The following is a 7,309-nucleotide window of genomic DNA, read 5'->3' as shown; positions in this document are numbered from 1 at the left end:
ATTTTTCGGATGAACCCCAAAAAACGGGCCCCGTCTGATTAATTATAATTCCCTCCTAAAAATTCATGCCCACGATTGTTCCCAAATAAGTAAAGAAAGGGCTTTTTATATTCTTGATTAAATAAATCTTTCGATTGAATGCACAAATAAGAATGCCGCAGGAGAATCCATAATAATGTTGATCATTGCTTTCCTTTAATCGCTGAATTTCAGCGTGTTCGGATGCCTCAGGCAGCGAGGTAGTCTTTGATAAAGGTAACCCCGCCTGCCTCAGGGTGCCTATGATAAATGTACAGAGTGACAAGACCGATTTCCTCCCTCTATGATTAAAAGGCTATATATAATATTCAGGTAGAGCCGGGTCCGGTTTATTTATGGGGGCTAAGCCGTGGCCCGAGGAGACTTGGCTCGAGGGCAGAAATCATTCTGGAGCCCGATTTTTTTCCTTTTTTTTCTTAAAAAAAAGAAGAAAAAGAAAAAAAAAAAAGAAAGAAAAGAAAACAGAAACAGAAATCCTTCCACCTTCCCCCCGCCCCGGGCACAAAGTCTTTATTCGTCTCCTTTTCTCTAATGATTAAACATGTCATGGCGAGATTATAGCGAGGCGCCCATGCCCCGAGGAGATGCCTTCATTTGTTAAACCACCAGTTTATTTGTAACGGTGAGTTTCATGCCACGCTTTCCCATTCGCCTTAATCTTTTTCTATATAAGACAAATTGCTAAAAGGGGGTTTATTATTTTTTAATCACTTCCCATTTCAACATCGCTCTGACACCGGCAGGGAGGAGGGAGAATAGTTAGAAATCTCCAAGGCTTCTTCACATAAATCCAAAGTGACAATTTGTAAAGCCTCGAACAATATTATTGTCAAATAAACAAATAAATAAATAAAAATAAAATAAATAAATAAGTAAATCATCCTCTCCACGAAAACTTGATCTGGCCCGCTGTAGATGGCACAAGTACAGACAACTTGTCCTCCTTGTTAAGCAGCTAGTGTGCGAGAGGAGTAATAACATTAACAGCTGTTGACATCTGTAGAGCTCTAGCGGTCTCTACCGGCAAAATTCAGAAACAACAGGGGGTGCTTACAATTAGGCAACTGATAATTGCCAGTATCGTTGCTCAGAGGTGCACAGAAAAGAAACATTTGATCATACGAGGACCAAACGCAGGATTTCTGACAGGTAATGCACAGAGATGTTATCTTCGCGCACAGATTTTGGCTCGGCTTTGGTGTAACTTTGTGAGCGCATCATTTGTGGAAGCTTTTTTTTTTAAAATTTATTTTATTTTTTGCATCATTGGGGTCAATATGTGGGCCTTTTGTTGACTCTTGGACAGGAACATCTGTCGTATTAAAATATTTTCTTTAATTTTACTCTTAGTCATCTCCAAATGACACCTCAATTCTCCCGATTGAGCAATTGAGTGTGAAGGTGAAGGCCTCTTTCTCTAAGTGTCACGCAATGATAATGCTGAAAAGAGCACAGTCTGCCCACGTGAACGCGTAATGATCACCAGCTACTGTAGGCTGAAAACACACAGGCCTGGCTGCATCATTTTTGTATTTAAAACACATTAAGATCAGCGTTTTATTAATTTAAAGACCAAAGTGCGCGCTCGCGTGCATGAATCAGCAGTAACAGAAAATAAGCAGCGTCTATTAAGCTGTAACAAGAGAAAATACTGTATAAACTGCCTGGAGCATCCAGTGCGCTTACCTAGACTGGAGGGGGGCTGAATGTGTTGCCAGCGTTAAGACAGCGCGCAGAGTTAATGAAATATCTCCAAATGGGAGTCAGGAGTGCGTGCAGAGATAAGCCTGATGTGGTTTATATACCCAGAAAGCAAGTGCTCCTCTTCTCATATTGTCCAAGAGCGTTTGCATAGCTGGCCAAGTGGCTCTGCTCTTGCTGACTCGCTAACATTGCATGATGTTTGTTTTCCCTTTGCTATTACGTGAGACAAAATATTGGCCATATGTTCATCGGCAATAAATTGGTCTTGAGCGCAAACACAACTCCCCTTGGATGGCGCTTTTAAGCTACACAACTAGTTTTCCCTCTTTGAAATGCTTTGGGGACACAAAACTATCTGTTGGTGAATAACAATATTACAACAGCCTGTTTAAGAGATAATTGTATGCCTATGGAAGCGTTGCTAGTTGATCTTTATACCTTGACCTATTATCCCTCACACAGTGCGCTCTAATAAATCGCTTGGTAACCAAGAAGCAGCACAGTCCAGAGAGCAGATGTGGCATGTTATCCACACCACGGTTGCGTTTACATTAGATACCCTGATACAATGATTGATAACCAAGGTCACAGTAATTCACAATGATTCGAGACCCGGGCAGCTCCCAGGAGGCGCACTACGAGCATATAATGTTTGCAACATAGAGCCGCGCGTGTCGACACTGAAAACGGGCGCAACGGTGAGAACAGAGAAAATGTCACACGTACCATGTTCAGGAGAATAGCAGCATAGTACAACCCAGCAGATAATAATAATAAGCATAATTATAATAACAGAATCTTTTGATGGCATTAACAATTAGAAAACCAACAAATGGTTTTTTAACTGTTTGTTATAATTGTGGAAACTTTTACGACTTTTAGTTTTTGAATAAAATCATAAGTCAGAGTTTGACAACAGGAGTCAAAATAAAAGCTTAAAAGTTTCAATTATAGCACAAAGTCAAAAACAAAAAAAACAGTTTGGTCCCCAAAATGCTAAATTATTCACTTAAATTCAGAATCTGCTTTTACAAAAAAATAAAATGCAATCAAATGTCTGTTATCTTTAGCCCATCTTTGCACCTGTTGCACGTACACACCGGCAGCATTTTTGTGTAAACAAAGCTTTGTCTCCTGCATGAAAGGTTGCAAGAGTATTAGGCTGGTGTAAAGATGATAACAGGGAATCCCGGCAATTGTCGAGGAAGAAAGCAATACAAGGCAAATACCAGTCGTGCTATTATGACACCTCAGGGGTGGATGACTTAAATCAAGACAATGATTTTATTGTGGGCAGTCTGGAATCTATGCATGATAATAATGGTGTTGCCTAGTAGTGCAGGAGCGACCATCAATCAATAGCGAATACATTACTGATGGGTTTTGTGCAGGGCCACTTTGCTGATGAAAGACTGAGATTATCCTGCCTGTCATCACCGTGTTCAAGAGTATCACTAAGAAGCTGAGAATACAAATAAATAAATTGGCCTCATACCTTGATGAAATTCCACATTAAGGCAAAGTAGTTGGTTAGAGTTGGAATATATTCATGAGGTTCAGACGAATGAGAAAAAGCTTTCCACTCAGCTGCTCTGTGAATACCCTTGTGCTGTTTGAGTTTTGCCACAAGTGCTCTGGGTGCTAAATACAAGACCTCCTGAAAAAGGATGGGTAAGATAGGCCCCGGCGGTCAAGCTATTATCAATCCCTGGCCTAAAGCTTGATGACTAAGATACTTCAGATGTAGTTAATGGCAGCGTAAGGACACTGATGGCACAAGCATTCTGAAATCAATCAGTTCAAGTTTTAATGTATCGACCACTCGAGCGAAAAAGAGGGAGAGCTTCTCGACACACGAATGCCAGAGAGACTAGGTTGATTTCATGGAAGATACACTTTGAAAAAAGTTTAATTAAAGCTGAGGGCTCACTTGGATGGCTGGAACTCATACATGATGATAGCCAGTCCTATCAATTTGAAAGGCTTAGAACATTTTCTTCACAAACACATGCACTTGGAGAGGTTTAGCATTAGATCGCCAAGTCCTCAGTGTTAAGGCGAATGAATAGGAGTTTATAGCCGCTTTAAGAGATGTGAAGCAAAGTAGAGGGATGAGTTGTTTTCCAACAAAGTGCCCAGTTCTACACACTGATGAATATTACCGTTCCTTAAATGACAACAGTGCATTGTGAATTTGAGGAGCTGTGGAGTGCAGGGCGTTCAGTCTTAACGTTTTTGCCCTGCTGTGTTACCTACTGGAGAGGAAGAGAAGCCATGGAACAAATAGTGTGAAAGTGGTGAGCTGTGTCAAAGTGTTAACTGAGTGAAAAAGCTCCTTTAGAGCACTCATGAAATGTCTGGTATTTCCATCAAAATATCAGATTTATGGGTTGTATGGAAGGGTTTTGTGGGCCTTACTTGACATGAATAACTTTAAGCTTGAATACCTCCATTTCAGTGCTAAGCCTCTAGTGCAAGGCCAGTGCTTGGCCTTGGAGAGCCATATAGCTGTTTGTAAACCCTGCTGCTGAGGCTAAGGGCCAATAATACAATACTTACCTGACACATTATTTAAGCATTTCAGCCCTTGTGGCATGTGAGTACAAAACAAAAGTCCCAGTCTAGGTCAGTTGCCTGAAAAGGTGTAAGCTTCAAATAATAATCAAGAACGGAGGCAATCAAAATTATTTTCGCTCGAGCACATATCGGCTCAGTCGGGTATCACGAGGAAAGACGACAAACGTTTATGATAGCCGCTGAAGTGAAAGTGAGGACATAAATAAAGAAAGTGGTTGTGAACCTGCACATACTTTCAGCAAATTGTAAAGTAAGTGCTGTGCAGATATGTGGCCGTATGGCTGTTGAAGACAAAAGCAGCCTAAGTACCGCATGGTTGTGATAGACAAGAAAGGCACCTGACCAGGTATGTTTCAACACTGCTTCTATCATCCAAGGTAAAAGCAGAGCAACAACTCACAGGTAGGACCACCTTAACAATAAAGCGTTTTCTCTTTAAAGTCAGCGGTGAACCAAATCATCCGGTAAATTAAACCTAAACCTGAAGGGTAGCGCTGCAAAGTGTTAACCCACAATGGTGCATTGATTCCACAGAACTTAATACATGCAGAAAGCAGTAGTAACTCTGCTTTAGTCTTACAAGACTTCCTTTATTTTTTGAAACAATAAACGCAGCATGAGCCAAGGACAGATCATTGGAGCTGGGTGCACTCGTCCTTGCCTTCACTCCTGCTGAACAGAACAGGTCTGGAGCAAAGATTCAAAAGCAGTGCAAGGATATTGACTGTTAGCTTCAACAGTAGGTCCACGGTGGGGAAGGTAGAATATAACTCATATCTGAATAGTACAGCATGGACAAAACATGATGAATTAGAGGAGGGATGTCTCAAGGGCACTTCTTTTACAAATGTATCTTGCTGAAAAATATATTCTCATGTAAAATCCTTCTAACAAACATCCTTCTGAAAAGTTTACCCTTTAGGTAGACGAAACCATGGACAGATTAACGTGGTAAAACTTTGAAATTCCACTGAATACAATAGAATACTGACTAGTAGTGAATGTAGTGAAATATCACAATGTTGCACAAAGGAAATGACAAGCAGCCATCAAAGGAAAGGGAGAAAAACATACACTAAAGTAATGGCTTATTGGAACATACATTTTAAATGTTTTATGAGGAATCTGGTAAGGTCAAGTATTGCAATTTAATTTTACTCTTAGTCAAAAAAAAAATCCTTTTGCACACCAGCTAAAGCTTTCTCAGCAGCTCTGCTTTTTTATTATTCAAAGTTGTATATTGCCTAAAAATCAGATGGATGGTTGTAAAGTGTGTGTTGTTGTCCTTCCAGCAACAAGGAGCCGGGCAGAGATCGAAGCAAAAGATCCCCAGTTTGATCCCAGGAGTAGAAATCCAGTGTAAAAATGTGGAGCTGAACGCCTGTGAGTAAGGCAGCAGCTGAAAGTAGCACAGAATTACACTGTAAACTAATAATAATAATGATAATAATAATTTCCCCTCTATTTTTTTGCCTTTAATTGAATATTTATGAATATAATTCATCCAAAGCAGATCAGTTGTTACCCATAGTTTTCGTTTTCCTTCCACTGTACATACATTTTATCACCAGTAAGGATCAGAAAGTAAGCTGCATGCTAAATGACAATGGTTCACATGCATTACTGTCCACATATGGATGAAAATGGATGTTCAGAGTATGCTGAGCAAAGTTTATATCACATACTAACTGAATATGCAGAATGCAGCTAGATCAATTAAAACAATCCTCATTACTATAATACTGCAATGCTATATCCATAAATGTTGGGTCAACTCGACAGAGAGCTGCGTTACATGCTGAAATGTATCCAACTTTATGTGTGTGACAGTCAACGGAGCCTTAAACAGCAACATCATGAGCTTGTGATGTGTCTATAACCTGAGGGGGTGACACTGAAAACAACTACTAGAACTTTTTTGGAGCCCAAGAGGAATTTAAGAGCTTACATATAAAGTGCAAAGATGATATAACAACCCTTAAAAACAGAAATTTACTTTTTATCCAAACTTATATTAATATTTACACAACCACAAACATAAGCTGAGTCTCTCCAAAACTGCATCCAGGTCACTTTGAACATTTGAACATTTAACTCAATGCGAGCTCAAATAGTGCCTGATGATAATCCATTTCTATAAGATAAGCTGTCATTCACACTCAGTTTACTGCAGATTATATTTCTTTGTGGCGCTTTAAAATGTTTTTAACTACTTTAAAGGGTTTCTCAACCAGTTTGGCCCATAAATGCAAAAGGTTAGGGTTTCAATATTGTATAAAAGATTCTCCAGCTTTTGGAGGTCTGAGGTTACATTTTCAGTGTCCATTTTTCCACCAAGAGAAAAAAAAAATTCTGTTTACTGAAATCTTACTTAAACAGACAATCCCACAAATAATGACCCAAAGCTACTGCCTTGCCATGAGTAGGTGTGCTCACGGTTGCATGTGTGCATGCGGATATATCTTAATGGCTGTGAGAGTTTCTTCTGTGTTTGAGTGCGATTGGATTCGTGTGAGAAACTCTCTATTTGAGCCCATCAGGATATGTAACCTAAACAACACAATGGAGAGTAACAGAAGGGCTTGGGGGCATGAAACACTCACCTTGAACCAGGCTGCTCCTTGCAGACACAAGGATTGCCCATCTGCACATTTCTGAAGCCTTTTGATTAACAATGTGTCCAAAATAAAAGCTGAAAAGGAGAAAACACAATTTAGTATTTTCAATGGCTTTCTGCAGATGGGTTGCCAACATATTTGGATAATTAACGTGTAGATATTTTCTTTATACTGGGCTCACGATGGCAATTAACATGTTTTGTGAAGAGGTGGAAACTTTTTTCGAGGCAGTGAAGATGGAGGGAAATGCATTAGAGGAGGTCATGAAAATGGGCTTCTATTCTTTGTGCTAAAAGGATGCTTTTATAAGGTGATAGCAATTGAGGAATAAAAACCCAAGGGCAAATAAATGATAAAGAACTCATCATTAA

At 39.7% G+C, this 7,309-nt stretch overlaps 1 protein-coding gene across 1 annotated transcript in view; it reads right to left on the bottom strand.

The window, feature by feature from the left end:
• The window catches only part of nkx2.2a (NK2 homeobox 2a), a 15,501-nt gene extending 13,695 nt beyond the window's left edge, over positions 1-1,806 (bottom strand). The window contains exon 1 of the mRNA XM_084915834.1: positions 1,726-1,806. The gene's annotated coding sequence lies outside the window, so the exon portion shown is untranslated. The remainder of the gene's footprint in view (positions 1-1,725) is intronic.
• Between the last annotated feature and the right edge of the window lie 5,503 nt (positions 1,807-7,309).

Source organism: Perissodus microlepis, chromosome 19, assembly GCF_051167445.1.
Source record: "Perissodus microlepis isolate ML-2025 ecotype Zambia chromosome 19, ASM5116744v1, whole genome shotgun sequence".
Classification (NCBI taxonomy): domain Eukaryota; kingdom Metazoa; phylum Chordata; class Actinopteri; order Cichliformes; family Cichlidae; genus Perissodus; species Perissodus microlepis.
The sequence above is the reverse complement of the archived record's forward strand: the minus strand, read 5'-3'. Positions and strand labels throughout refer to the sequence as shown.